Here is a 15660-nt window from a genome sequence, read left to right as displayed (position 1 = left end):
GTCCTCCAGCTTGTTCTTGTTTTTAAAAATTGTTTTGTCTATTCTGAGTCTTTTGATTTTCCACGTAAATGTTAGGATTAACTTGTCAGTTTTTGCAGAAGTACTTGCTGGGATTTTGGTAGGGATTATGTTGAATTTGTAGATTGATTTGGGCACAAATACTCTCTAAAAATTCTTTTGTCTTCCAATCCATGAACGTGGAATCTCTCATTTAAGTAGGTCTTTAATTTCTCTCAAGTATGTTTTGTAGTTTTCAGTACAGAAGTCTTGCATTTCTTTTGTTACAGTTATTCCTAAGCATTTTATCCTTTTTGATGGTATTTTGAATAGAATTCTATTCTCAACTTAATTCTTGGAGCGTTCCTTGCTAGTATATAGAAATACCTTTGGTTTTTGTATATTGACCTTCTATCTTTTGACTTTGCTGAACTTGTATATTAGTTTTATATGTTGTTGTGTATTCCTTAGGATTTTCTACTTACAGGATGGTGTTGTCTGGTTGTCTGTGAATCAAGACAGTTTCACGTCTTCATTTCCAATTTGGATGCCTTTGTTTCTTTCTCTTGCCTAATTGCACTGGGTAGAGCCTTCAGTACAGTGTTGAATTGAAGTGCTGTCCGTGTTCTGTTCCTGATCTTAGGGAGACAGCCTTCAGTCTTTGACCATTGCGGGTGATGCGAGCTGTAAGGTTTTCACAGATGCCTTTCCTCAAGTTGAGGAAGTTCCCTTCTTGTCCTACCTTATGCGGAGTTTCTTTTCTTTTTTAAAATCCTGAAGAGGGACTAGATTCTGTCAAATGCTTTTTGTATATCTGTTGAGGTGATCATGTGATGTTTGTCCTTTATTCTGTGAATAGGATATATTACGTTAGTTGATTGTTGGATGTTAAACCAGCTTGCATTCCTGGGAGAAATTCCTCTTGTTCTTGGACAATAATCCTTTTTCCACTGGGTTGGTTTTGCTAACATCTTATTGAGGATTTTTTTCTTGTGATGTCTTTGACTGATTTTGGTAATAGGATATTCCTGGCCTCATAGAATGAGTTTCTGGAAAAGTTTGTGAAGAATTGGTATTATTCCTTAAGTAGATGTTGGGTTAATTTACCAGTGAAGTAAGTTATCTGGGTCTGGACTTTCCTTGGTAAGAAGAGCTTGTTTTATTCCTAATTTAATTTTTTTAAGCTTGTTTTAGGTATATTAAAATTTCAATTTCTTCTTGAGTCGGCTTGGGTAATGTGTTTCTTTCCAGGAATGTGTTTTTTCTTGTTAGTTATCTAATTTGTTGGCATAAAGTTGTTTCTAGTATTCACTTCTGATCTCCCACAGTTCTGTAGGTTGGTAGTGATCTTCTCTCTTTAGTTCCCAAATCTGGTAATTTGTACTTTCTCTTTTTTGCTTGGTCAGTCTAGCTGAAGAATTGTCAACTTTATTAATGTTTCAAGAACCAAATTTTGGTTGAATTGATTTTCACTGTTGATTTTCTGTTTTCTGTTTGATTGATTTCTAGTTGTATTTTTAGTATTTCCCTTCTTTGCTTGCTTTCGGTTTAGTTTGCTCTTTCTAGTTTCTTAAGGTGGAAGGTTTGCCTATTGTTGAGGTCTTTTTTCTTTTCTCATGTAGGTATTGAAAGCTACATTACAAGCTTTAAACTTTAGTTTAAAGTTTATAATTTTGTCTCTAGGCACTATTTAGCTACAGCCCATAAATTCAGATATGTTGTATTTCTTCTGTCTTCATTTACCTTCATGTAGTTTTCAGTTTTCTTTGGAATTTCTTCTTTGACCCTGGAGTTATTTAGAAGTGTTTACTTTCTAAATATTGATGGCTTTCCTAATTTCTTTATTTGTGGATTTCCAATTTCATTCTCTTGTGGTTAGAGAACATACTTTAATTTCAGTCCTTTTAAATGTATTGAGACTCCTTTTTCGCCTAGCATATGATCTATCCTGGAGAATGTTCCGTGTGTGCTCTAAAAGGATGTGTATTCTGCTGTTGTTTGGGTGCAGTGTTCTAGAGATGTCAGGTCAAGTTGGTTGATAGTTTCTGGGTTAATCTATATTGTTTGCTCCTACTATTATGCACCACCCAGGCAGCTTTAATGTTCGTTATTAGTCTCTCATTGTTTTCAACAGACACCCCAGGAGGAAAGGCTGCTCTGGGTGATATCTGCATCAGGTCAGAAAAATAGAGCCTTGTTAATGGGGTCTTGCAGGGCACCACCAGACAGATGAAATGCGAGTTCTCTGGGAGTGGGGCTTTGAAGTTGTTCCAATCCTTTTCTGCCTCCCCCAGTGGCTGCCAGATTGCTGATTTCCACTGAAATTGTGAGCTGTTGGTGTTGAGGGCTCCTGCAGAGCTGAGGAGAGGTGGATAGGAATAGGTCAGATTAAAATGCCACCAAGCTTGCTGTTCTGACTGAGAGTCAGCTGCTTTCCTGAAGTAAACATCCCCCAGATTGCTTGAAGTCTTTGGTTCTTTGTCAGAGTTTTGAAAAGTGGATTCTGACAGTTTCCCCGTGTTTTTCTTGCTCCACTATTTTCACTGACGTTGCTCAATCCTTGTCCTTTGAATGTAGTTACGGATGTGGTCGGATCACATCTGCCGTTTTGCTCTTTGTTTCTTTATGTCGTTTTTATCTCTCTGCTCTTCCTTTGAGGCCCTCTTTTGTGGTTAATAGGTATTTTTCTAGTGGACCTTTTAAATTCCTTTGTTGGGTGTTTTACTATATTTTGTTTGTTTGTTTAGTAGTTGCTCTTGGGATTAAAATGTGTGTCCTAATTTATCACAATCTGCTTCAGGTTAATAGTGACCTAATCCTGAGGAAACTAACTTTGTTCCAACATTGCTGCATTTCCTCCTCTCGCGTTTGTGTGGTGGTTGTGATATATAGCACATCTTTATACATTTTAAGTCCGACAAAGCAATTTAGGATTATTATTTTATGCAATTGTCTTTTTAATCTCTTAAGGGATGAGGATAATCAAAATATATTTGTGCAATGTTTTATATTTACCTTTATAATTACTCTCACTGATGTTCTTCATTTCTTCTTGTCACTGTTAGTGACCATCTGCTGTCATTTCCCCTCAGCCTGAAGGACTTCTTAAGACAGGTCTGCTAGCAGTGACTTCTCTCAGTCTTTGGTTGGGAATATCTTTATTCCATCTTCAATTTTTTTTAAGTATGTTTTTGTGGGATATAGAATTAACGCTTGGTTGACAATTTCTGTCTTTCAGCACTTTGAATATGTCATTCTACTGGTTTCTGTTCTCCACAGTTTCAGAAGGGAACTGAGCCATTAATCTGATTGTTGTTGCCTTGTACTTGATGAGTCCATTTTCAGTACAGGTCTCACTTTCTTATTTCTTTGCACGTCTTGTATTTTTTTTTGTTAAAAACTGGAATTTTTGATGATATAACAACTCTGGATTGTGGTATTTTTCCCCCTGGGTTTTTTTTTTCTTTTCAATTTTTGGGGGCTTAAGCTATAGCCTCAGCCTCCTCTGCTATGCGTGGCTACTGATGTCTTTGCTCAGGTTTCCTTTTTGTCTCCGTCCCTTTAGTTTTTTTAGCCTGGCTGCTTAAGGGTTGCCCCCTGTCTCCATACCTTTGTGGTCAGGCAATGATTTGGGCAGAGGTTGTGCTCAAACACCTTGAGCTTCTAAGGTTTCTACCCTCTACCTTTGGTTCTGTGTGTAGGTTGGAACCAGATCAAAATTCAGCCTGTTCTCCAGTCTCCTCATCTTTACTTTCCACTGGTGCTCGGGTCTCCTCTGTCCATCCGTGCTGTTGCCCAGGTGGCGTGGGTGTGTGCAGAGCCTTCTGTGGCTCTCTCCTTTCTAGCATCTTCCCATCAAATTTCTGGCTGGTCTGCCTCTCCTCTTGCCCCCAATCAGGATTGCAGTCAGGCTCCTCGAGTTGCGCATTTTCCCTGTTTGTTTCCTACTAGTTTCCTGCTGGGCCTGAGTTTGCATCCTCCAGTTTCAGCACCCAATTTAAGTCTGTCCTTTCTGGCAACAAAGCTGAAGGTTTTCGTGGCCAGCCCTGCCCTGTTCCAACTTCCATGCTAACTGAGCTGGGGTGGACGAACAGCACAAGACAGCAAGTCTGGAAACTCCAGCTGTTCTTACCTGTAGTTCTCGCAGTCTTCTGTGAATGATTCCTCAGTTTCTTTGCCTTTTATTGATTTCCCAGGCTGTGAAGTGGTGTTCTTTAAATAATTTTGTCCATTTTTGTAGTTCTTTATTGGTCAGAGCTTCACTAACTTCTTCACTCCACCATAGTTGGAAGTGCTCTGCTGGCACATTATTATAACACACATTACTGAATGCTGACTCTGTGTCAGGTGTTGTTCGAAGCCTTTTCCCATACTAGCAGATTTAATAACACAGTAGGTGCTCACCAAGTATTTGTTGAGTGTTGAATCAACAGCTACCACAAGCAATGAGAGAAAGCATAGAGTGCTGGGCATCCTCTGTGGACTCGCTTCTTTTCTATGTTTCTTGCCATGTGGTCAGGGGCTGACTCCTGCCTCCCCAGTGGGTCATTTCTGTGGACCCAAGCCGTTCCCAAAGGCCAGGGAACTGAGCTTTTTGACTCACACAGGGGTGCATGTGTATATGTTCCCTGTGAATGTGAGGAGAGAAAATATCACAGGGCAAAAGGAGGGATATGTCACTTTGAGATGACTTGATTAAACAAGTCACCAACAAGTCAAGTTTAAAGGAAATACTTAGCTAGCTTTCTTCCAGAAATGCTGGAATTAAAAAAGAATTATTTTCCTTTGTTTTTTGCACAGGAAGTGTCACCCTGAGCTAACACATGTGCCAGTCTTCCTCTATTTCCTATGTGGGTCGCCGCCCCAGCATGGCCACTGACAAGTGGTGTAGGTCTGCGCCAGAGAACTGATCCCAGGCCACCAAAGCAGAGCACACCAAACTTAACCACTGGGAAGTAGACCACTGGACCGCCCCCCACCCCCCAAAATTCTTCATCTTTGTTCACTATTAGTGGTCAGCTGGCATTTTCCCTAGGAGTAGATTTACGTGTAGTCTCTGAGATTGACTCTGGAGGCCTGTGATGAACTGTAAACAGCTAAGAGACAGTGGGGGCTCATGTGGGTGACCATAGAATTTGTCGTCCAGTTTGTTTGAGAGTGAACGCTGGGACATCAGGTGTAAACTAGGCCTATCCCAGGCCACACGGGGAGGTGCTCACTCTGGGTTTTATGCGAAGGGGGTTAATTCTAAAGCCAGGCTGCCTTTGATTGGCTTCAGCACCACCTAATCCTCAGTTTCCTCACGCGGCCAGTGAAGGTGAGGATTGATAACATCACATGTGGGTGAAACACCCCACAAAGCCGCTGGGCTGTGAATGTGTCACGTTGGATGTAGCTGTGGTATGAATGCTTCTTCATGGCAGGGGTTTGAGAATGTCACAGTGCAGCATGAGGCTCACGGGAGTGCATTCTGGAACCAGACAGCCTCCACTTATTAGCTGTGTGACTGTGTCGGGAAACTTATTTAATCTCTAGGAGCCTCGATTTTCTCCTCTACCGCATACTCCTCCTGCTACCACCAGTAATGATAGTGAGTATATGCCGTCGCTATTACACGTTAAGTCAGGTTCTATTCACTGTAGGGGCTTTAGCTCTATTAACTCATTTAGTCCTCACAACAACCCAATAAGAGAGGTATTGTTCTCAACTCCAATTCACATAGAGGGAAACAGACACAGAGAGGTCAAGCAGTACATCTCAGGTCGCACAGCTGGTCAGAGTCTACCAGCTGTAGACCCCATGGTCTTTCCAAGATTCAAACTAAGGTAATCTTCAATTTAACTGCTCTGTGAGACTGTGTCTTCGTAAACGGGGAAGATCTGATACCTAGACCCTTGGATGAGTGTGAAGATGAAAAGAGACAGTACATCTCAAACACGTAGCACATAGGAAACGTTCCTTAAGTGTTTGTTGCTGTGTTAATACTGTGTGTTCTTGGAGTGGGTGAACAAGCTGCCATTTATTGCTGGAAAAACTGGACGTCCCAGGTCAGTGAGTGCTTTATGGGAACTCTTTTTCAGATTTCACCTGCTGCCTGTGGCCATGGATTCACATTGCTGTCCTCTAAAACCAAGGATGGGACGAAAGTTTGGGGGATGGAACTCAACAGAGAGTCCCAGCTTGGCTTTCACAGGAGCCAGGAAGAGAAAAGTGAAGCTCTCCCCTTGGCTTTCTCTGCTGTGATTGGCTGAGGAAGCTCCCTCTGACTTTCAAGAATCTGATGACATAAACCAAACCATAACAACAAGGATGGAGTCTTGAAAGCCATGTTGTTTGAAACCATCTGGGCTAGATTATTTTTCAGCTCGTTTGGTAAAGGTCATTTGCTGCTAAGTAGGGCTGTTATTTTTTGGCCCCAGAGTGATGACCTTTGTTTCCTCACTTGAGATAGCCTGAGACACTCAACAGTGCCTAGAATGTGGTCTGGGGAAGAAATTCAATGAAAACCTTAAGATGGAGGCTTTATTCCAATTATTTGAAACTGGATTGTAAAAATGTTAGAAATTATTTATGATATTTTAACAAATATACATTAGTCAATGAATAGTATGAGGACAATAAGAAGCATTTTTTAAAATAAAGTGGAATTACCCAGAAGTACATACTGGACAAATCTTTCTTGTCATTTTTTTCGTGTTCCCTCATTTGTATGCAAGTATCTTTTTATATAATTTTGATCACTGTATATTTTGTGTTCTGCCTTCCTTCAGTTAATTTTATATCAGAATTCTTTTACAGTTAGTATTGAAGTCTTGATTGGCTGTATGATGCCACATTACGTTTCTTTTTACCTTTTGTTAGGAACAATTGTAGACATACACAGAAGTGGCTGGAATAGGATAATGCACCCCGTGGGCCGTCGTCAGCTTCTGCCGTCATCAGCACATGACGGTCTTGTTTTACTCATTTCCCTCACCTTCCCCCTCGGCAAATTGGGAACAATCGTCAGATTATTGATTTCATTTATGAATATTTCAATCCGTATCTAAAAAATAAGGACCCCCAAAAAAGTAAATACATCATCACATCTAAAAATAATTAACAATATAATCCCTGAATATCAAATATGTAGTCAGTATTCAAACTGCCTTTTGTCTCCGAACTGTCAATAGATTTTTATTTTAAATTTAAAAATTTATTTGAATCAAGGGCCAGAGAAAGTCTAGGCATGGCAACTGGTTGATAAGACTTTTATAGTCTTTTAAGTCTGTTTTAATCTTTTCTCCTTGATATTTATTTAGTGAAGTCACGTTGTTTATTCTACAGACTTTTCCAGTCTGCAATTTGTTGAATGCATCCCTGTGGTGCCGTTTGTCATGATCCTCTGTCCTCTGTATTTCCTGCCAATTGGTAGTTGGACCTAGAGCCAGATTCCCTTTCGATGTTATGTATTTACTGCTTCGCAGGCCCTTAGGGGTCTATGCAGATAGTAATGGGGGATGTGAATCAGTTTTCAGTATTTTAAAGTACTTCATATTTTCAGCTACTAATATAAGCTAACAACATTGTCCATTTTCTTTGATTTTGCCTAGAATCACATCATCTCATTGAGATAAACCAGATATTTCATGCAGGTAAAAAGTTGTCTGGAAATTATATCATTCACTGATGAATACGAATGGGCAAGTGTATTATTATAACAGTCATAATGCCATTTATTTGGTAGACGAGATCTTTTGAAAGATGGGGATCATAGGAGAAAGTAGGGGATCCTTAGTAAGGAGTATGTTGAGAACCAGTGCATTTGCAGACCTTCTCCTGAACTCTAGCCTCCATTGTAAATATTCAGAAGGTCATCATTTAAAACCTGCAAGAGGCGTTCCCTACATAGACCATCTGGCTTCCTCGGTAGGATTGTAAAGAATAATAAGTTTCTTTAGAGTGACTTCTAAACATCTTTCCCCCTTACTTGCTTATTTAAAAATTAAAATTTTCTATTATGAATAGATGCCATGTTTGCATAATTCAGAATCCTAGAGGCGCAGTAGAACATATGATGAAGACTCTGCTTTCCACCTCTGTCTTCCCAGCACCATGGTTTCTCTGCCTGTAGACAACCTGTGTTAACAGTTTCCAGTTCATCCTTCCAAAGGGATTTAATGCATGTGCAAGCAAATGCATGTGTGTATTCTTTTTACCTCCTTTTATTCTAAGTGCTGTCGTATAATATAGATCCTGTTCTTCACCTTACTGAGAAATCCTAGTGGCTATTGCAGGAAGTGACTATTGCTTTTACTTTCCTGAAGAATTCAAATGGTGTGAAATGACACGTGAAGAGTTTTCTTTAAAAACTAAGAATGCTTTTCCCTAACCCAGTGTGTCATGGAGGCAATGTGGTGCAGTGGGTTGGAGTTGGGGACTGCTCCTCACTCTGCCACTAACTTATGTACCTTGAGTAAGTCTTTCCAATCTCGCTGCGTAACAACGTGAGGATGGGGCAGTGATCTCTCATGTTAGAAATGCTCTGACTCTGCGTCAGTGCACTGACCCCGGTTGTGTTCATTTGAGCGAGGGGAGACGAGTGTGTTTTAGAGCTCTCACCTGTCCCACTGCCTCTGGATAGACCTCAGGAGACACAGGTGTACAAGTCTCCTGTGCCAGAGCCCACTCTCTGGTCCTGACAGACGGTGAAGGAGGTGAATTGACCTGTTGGAGATTGGTGGAGGGTGGGGGGACCACTTTCTTGCCATTGGGCCTGAAGTTGACCATTTGATTGAGCCACATGTGATTTGTGAAGCTGTTGGAATTTCCCGGGGCAAATCAGTAGGATGGCTCAAGAGAGCTGTGTTGGGCAGACCTTGCTGACTCTCTTCTGTTTCTGCACTCTGTGGTTCTTGGGAAATCTCAGGTATTTATAAACATGACAGCGCACACCAGGCAGCCTCATCAAGGCCTCCCTTTGCCGTGAAGTCACTGAGCCAGGCTGCGTATGTAGATGGCTTTTTCTATTGTACTGAGAGAAGGCTGTTTGCTAAGGCTTCCTCCAAGAGAGGGGGTTTCAGAGTCCAGGCTCCTTGGTGACCCTGATCGTCGCCAAAATGTGGTTATCCCAGGGAAAGCCACCTCGACTAAATTTTTCACATTTCATTTTCTGGCTAGGGGTGCTTTGTAGGAAAAGGCCAAGGTGGTGTTTAGGAACTCTTTCCAGAGGGGACTTGGCCTCGAGGGCAGCCCTTTGACAGGTCCAAGGAATGGGGGTGCTGAGGCCTTTCACAGGAGGTACTCGCCTCTTATGGAATTCCTGAGAGGCAGAACGAGGGCTCAGAGGGGAAGCAGAGGGAAAGTACAGGTGGCCCAGTGTGTTGCAGCAGGTCTGCACCCCAGTATGCCTGGAAGTGTGCCTGCACTGGCTGGGAATATTGGAGAAGGAAACCCAGTGGCAGTTGGGTGAGCAGTTGGACTAGGACCACTTTCCAGACCCCCTTCCAGTCCTGACATTCTTGGGTTCCACACACCTGTAGAACTGATTTTATTAGTGGTGGTATTCTTTAGTCTTCAGCCTGGCAAACGGCTATTATGGACAACGTGGAAGGAAGGTGGTGGAAAATGAACTTTACAGGTGAGTTCCCACAAGGACTACCCCTCCCCAAGTTGTGTTGAGCATTAAACATCTCCGGAGTGATTACTGTGTGATAGAGCCACAGAGCAGTACCAAGCAAGGTTCCTCATGCCTGAGAGGAGCAGTGAGCGCTTCCCAGAGAGCTGTGGAGAGTGTTGTTCCATCGCAGGGGGAGCATCAGCCTGGTGCGAGGGCAGGTGCATGAGCATTGATTGGGATACCTGGACTTTCTTTGGATTCACTCTTTATTTTTAACCAAATTGATTAACTTCAAAAATTCCTCTGTTTCAGTTCTATGTCTGTTTGTCTTTAAAAAAATTTCTCTCTAGATCTTCGCATTATGCTGGTGGGTCTAAATACCAGTCTCAACTCTGGCAGCATATTAAAATCACCAAACGATTTTGTTTGTTTTGTGTTACTTTCCCACCTGGGTCTACCTCTGCCTGCTATTTGACCTTGAGAGTTTCCCTGATAGTTATTATGTGTGTGGGGGACCACCAGTTAGGGGTGACAGAGGAGAGACCAGAACCCCACAGTGCTTACTATGACCATATGTCTTGCTTCTACCCAGATTGCCCTCAGTCATTAGCGAAAGTCAGAAAGTCCATAGAAGGCAGGACGTCAGTGGACAGGTGGTCCAGGTAAGAGGCTTGGGCTGAGAGCCACTCATTCTGCCTCCTGGGGCACTTCTAAAAGCGTGAAATTTGGCTGGGGTGATGGCAAATTTGTTAGAGGGATTTTATGAATTAATAAGATGTTTTATAAAAATTATTACCTGCCTTCTATAGGCCAGGATGTATCATAGATCATGGGGTATGAAGTTTGATAATCTTTGGGGGGATAACACTGTTGTGGGAAAGACAGGATAAAAAACTAGCTGTACCCGAGTGTGTCCCGGCACTGTGTGTGTTCCAGGCTGCCTTTATCTTGCTCACCATTTATTCCCACCCCAGGGGCAGTGCCTGGCACATGGTAGATAGCTATAATCAATACTTAAATATGTAAGTGAATGCATCTAGAAAGTGCTATAAGAGTACCAAAAGGGGAATTGTTAAGTCCGTGGGGTGGAATGGAAGGGAGAGAAGGCATCGTGGAGGAGGTGGCAGAGGAATCTACCAGATAGGCCTGGGATGGAGGGTGGGAAAGGTTTCATGGCAGAGGGGAGGGGACTGGTGGAGACTTTAACTGCTGAGAGCATGCGGGGTGGCTGGAGTTTGGCATACTTACAGGGGACTGCTGTGGCATAGGCTGGAAGACAGGTGGAGAGTGAGCGATGCAGGGTTTTCTAGGGTTGGGGGAGGAGGTGATGAAGGCCACTTGGGAAGGCGTGGGGAGAAGGGACATGTGGAGAGACATGTAAAGAGGATTGACCAGATTTGGGGCTTGATAAGAGGTCCAGGGAGTGAGCTAGAAGGAGTGGAGCCTGACTCCACTGGCAAATGAGTGGCTGCTGATGTTCTCAACCCAGATGCGGGAGTCCTAGAGGAGGGGCAGGCTTGGATAGAGTGGGAGGGAGACGCGAGGAGGAGGTAGAGACTGAATTTGCTTTTAAGTTTGCTGTAGAGTGTAGTGCTTCTTGCACAGATTTGAACGTCCCATGGATGCGAGTTCAAGTCCCTGCTTCCCCACATATTAACTGGATGACTTTGGGCAAGTTACCAACCTTCTCTGAGATTCAGTTTCTTCGTAGGTGTTCTTGGTTATTGACTTAGCACAATGCCTGGCATAATAAGCATTTAGTAAACAGTGCTTTTCATTAGGCAGTTAGAAAAGCAGGTCTGGAACTCAGTAGAGTTGTTGGGAGTGGAGATAGCAGTGTAGAGGTGACAAGGAAAGCCTTGGAAATGGATGCAGCCTCCCAGGGGAGCGTGAAGAGGAGGAGAGAAGAGGGCAGAAGACAGACCTTGGAGAAGGATTCCAACACTGAAGGGTAAGCAGTAGGCCTGAGCTAAGGAACAAGATTGGAAGCTACTGGAGAGGCAGAAGAGAGGGATGGGGAAGAGAAAGGCTTGTGGAGGAGGGAGTGGTTCCACAGGGATGGACTGGGATGGAGGAGCTCTTGGGTCTTCTCAGGACATCTGGCCCTTTCCTTTAGCAAGAGCTGCGTCAGTGGAGAGGCAGGCAGAAACCAGGCTGCAGTGGAGTGAGAAAGAATAAGAAGTGGAGGCCGTGTGGAGCCTGCCTGGGCCCGGCCCCCTCGGGGCTCAGGGGTGGTAGGGAATGCTCCCGTGCTTTGGGTCCCTCGAGCGGGACACTGGGCTTCCAAGGATTTCTTCTCCTCAGCCTTCCCTCTGTTCGTCTGATAGGTCGCCAGTGTTCAGGACCATAGTCTGTTCCTAACGGATAAAGGAGAAGTCTATTCTGGTGGATGGGGCGCAGCTGGGCAAACAGGTAATGGACCTTACACCCCCTTGTGATGGTGCAGTATGGAGCTGTGAGCGGTGGGGCTCTCATGGGCTAAAACCACCTGCCTTCATTTGACTCTTACCTCTCTTATCACTTCCTGGGGCCACTGTTCTGTTTGTCCCTTCCCAGTTCCCTCAGCCCTGGCTCCCATGGAAAGGAATGGATAAAGGATTGGGTGGAGGATTAGAGCCACTCCTCAGCAGAGGAGCTGTGAGCCTTTCTCTCAGCAGAGACAGGAAACTGTGTGAGGCTTTCAAAGATAAAACAAGTGTCCCCTAAAAGGAGCTTGATTTTCACTGATTTGAGAAGAATGTGATTAGTGCAGGGAGGAATGATTGAGAAACTTTCTCAAGCTTGTATATTTAACCTTTTTGTGTCTGATATTTGTCTGAAGGGAGGGCCATTCAAAATAAGATTGGATCTTGTGTAAATCCTCAGTAATCCTACCAGCACATGACATCATCTTTGTTCATTGTCTAGTGTTTTCTTCCAGTCCTCCTTCAGATGTGCACATCATTTATACTGTAATCACAGCGTAAGTGTCGTTTTATATGCTTGTTTTATCATTTCCATTTCCACGAAACTTTTTTCCATGTTGGTACAACTATCACAGTTACAGTTTTTAAAATTTGTATGACAGAGCATCAATTTAATTTACCATAATTAATTACTCTTTTAGTTATTTTATTAAATAATTACTTAAGCGTTACCCTGTTGTCAGCTGGCATACTTCTTTGGGGGGCTGGGTGCAGTGGCCATTGGAGATATTATGACATTTGTCTCGTGTGCATACGTAACTTTTTCTTTCATTTGGATTATTGCTCTAGGATAAATCCAAAAAGTGTGTCAAAGGATTAGGATATTTTTATTGTTGTCGGAATATATTGTTAAATTTCTTTCCAGAAGTTTTACCCGTTTATACTGCCAGCAGCAATGGATAGAAGTACAGCTTGAATCATATCCCCACTAGCAATGAGTATTGGCAATTTCAGTGTGCTAATTTCATTACTATGTCAGTTTTTTTATTCTCTCAATTATTTTATTGAGGTCATATTGGGTTATAACATGGTATAAATTTCAGGCATATTTTATTACATCTCAGTTTCTATATCCGCTGCATCATGTTCACCACCAATAGTCTAGTTTTTATCTGTTGCCATACATTGGTGCACCTTTCCCCCTTTTGCCCTCTCCGCACCCCCTTCCTCTCTGGCAACCACTGGTCTGTTCTCCTTCTCCATGTATTTATCTTCCACACATGAGTGAAATCATACAGAGTTTGTCTTTCTCTGTCTGGCTTATTTCGCTTAGCATAATAGCCTCAGGGCCCATCCATGTTGTCACAAATGGCACAATTTTCTCTTTTATATGGCTGAGTAGTATTGCATTATCTATATATATATAGCACATCTTCTTTATCCATTCATCCATTGATGGGCACTTGGGTTGCTTCCACATCTTGGTTATTGTGAATAATGCTATGACGAACATAGGGATGCATAAATCTGTTTGAATTGTTGATTTCCTGTTCTTTGGATAAATACCCAGTAGTGGGATAGCTGGATCATATGGTATTTCTATTTTTAATTTTTTGAGAAATCTCCATACTGTTTTCTGTAGTGGCTGCACCGGTTTGCATTCCCACCAGCAGTGTACGAGGGTTCCCTCTTCTCCACATCCTCTCCAACATTTGTTATTTCTTGTCTTGTTATTTATAGCCATTCTGACGGGTGTGAGGTGATATCTCATTGTAGTTTTGATTTGCATTTCCCTAATAATTAGTGGTGTTGAACATCTTTTCATGTGCCTGTTGGCCCTCTGTATATCTTCTTTGGAAAAATGTCTGTTCATATCCTCTGCCCATTTTTTAATCGGGTGGCTTGGTTTTTTGTTGTTGCGTTATATGAGTTCTTTATATATTTTAGAAATTGATTCCCTGTCTGATACATGATTTGCAGATATTTTCTCCTCATTGGTGGGCTGTCTTTTCATTTTGTTCATGGTTCCCTTTGCCTTGCAGAAGCTTTTTAGTTGGATGTAGTCCCATTTGTTTATTTTTTCTTTTGTTTCCCTTGCCTGAGTAGACATGGTATTCAAAAAGATACTGCTAAGACTGATGTCAGAGAGTGTACTGCGTGTATTTTCTTCTAAGAGTTTTATGGTTTCAGCTCTTACATTCAAGGCTTTAATCCATTTTGAGTTAATTTTTGTGTGTAGTGCGAGATAATGGTCTGCTTTCATTCCTTTGCACATGGCTGCCCAGTTTTCCCAGCACCTTTTATTTATTTGTTTGTTTATTTGTTTGTTTGTTTTTGTGAGTCAGACCAGCCCTGAGCTAATATCTGATGCCAATCTTCCTCTTTTTGCTGAGGAATATCACCTCTGGGCTAACATCTGTGCCCATCTTCCTCTACTTTATATGGGACGCCACCACAGCATGGCTTGACAAGCAGTGCGTTGGTGCGTGCCTGGGATCCGAACCCCGGGCCACCGCAGTGGAGCACGCGCACTTAACCGCTGTGCCACCGGGCCGGCCCGGAACACCTTTTATTGAAGAGACTTTATTTTCTCTATTATATGTTGTTGGCTCCTTTGTGAAAGGTTAGAGGTCCATAGATGTGTGGTTTTTTATCTGTGCTTTCAATTTTGTTCCATTGATTTGTGTGTCTGTTTTTCTGCTGTTTTGATTACTGAAACTTTGCAGTATATTTTGAAGTGAGGGATTGTGATACCTCCAGCTTTGTTCTTTTGTTCTTTTTTTCCTCAGGATTGCTTTGGCTATTTGGGGTCTTTTGTTGTTCCTTATATTTTAGGATTCTATGTTCTATTTCCGTGAAGAATGTCATTGGGATTCTGTCTCCATCCTGGTGACCTGGGGAAGCATGGCCTCCTGCCTGTGCCCTCGAAGAAAGCCTCCCCCTCACTCCTTCCACCACCTCCAGCCAGTCGGGAACCAGGGGCCAGGTGATCCTCACCTGCACACGTGTCCCCACCTTGGGGCTGGAGCTGACCCTGTTAGCTTCACACCATCTCTCCCCAACCATGCGACCACCCAGAACCTGAGCTTCCTGGCTGTGAGACCTGCAGAAAGCCCCCCAGAGGACCCTCAGCTGGAGCTGCAGCCCGCTCTCCTCCACCCACACCCTCATGCCTGTTGGACTGCGCCACCCACCAAGGAGAATCAGGGCATTGTTGGGTCCACCCATCCTGCCTGCACTGGCTTGCCCACGTCCTCCTCATCCCTAGCCCACCCGTGGTACCCCACAGACAGGCAGAGTCACCAGGAATTGCCGAAGCTCTTTACGTGGAACCAGGAAAGTCGATCCAGGGCTGGGAGAGGAAGGGCAGTAGGGGTGGCAGGAGGGGAGAGCAGCCCAGGCCCCAGAGGCAGGAGCTCTGTCCATGTCCTGCAGGAAAGAGGGTTCTGGTGGTGCCGCCCTGGGGCTGCTGTGGAGCTCTGGTGCCCCCTGCCCTAGAAAGGAGGGAGGGTGGGTGAGTCCAGGACAGGGGGAGGTGGGAGGGGCAGACATGGGGCTCTCAGGGCTGCAGGGTGGGGGCAGATGTCGGGTTGCCAAGGGAGTCAGGTGCAAAGCTCTCAGGGGTGCTGCGTGGGGGCAGGATCCCACTACCACCAGGTG

This window comes from Diceros bicornis, assembly GCF_020826845.1.
Source record: "Diceros bicornis minor isolate mBicDic1 chromosome 2 unlocalized genomic scaffold, mDicBic1.mat.cur SUPER_2_unloc_8, whole genome shotgun sequence".
NCBI classification, from domain to species: domain Eukaryota; kingdom Metazoa; phylum Chordata; class Mammalia; order Perissodactyla; family Rhinocerotidae; genus Diceros; species Diceros bicornis.
This window is presented reverse-complemented; position numbering follows the sequence as displayed.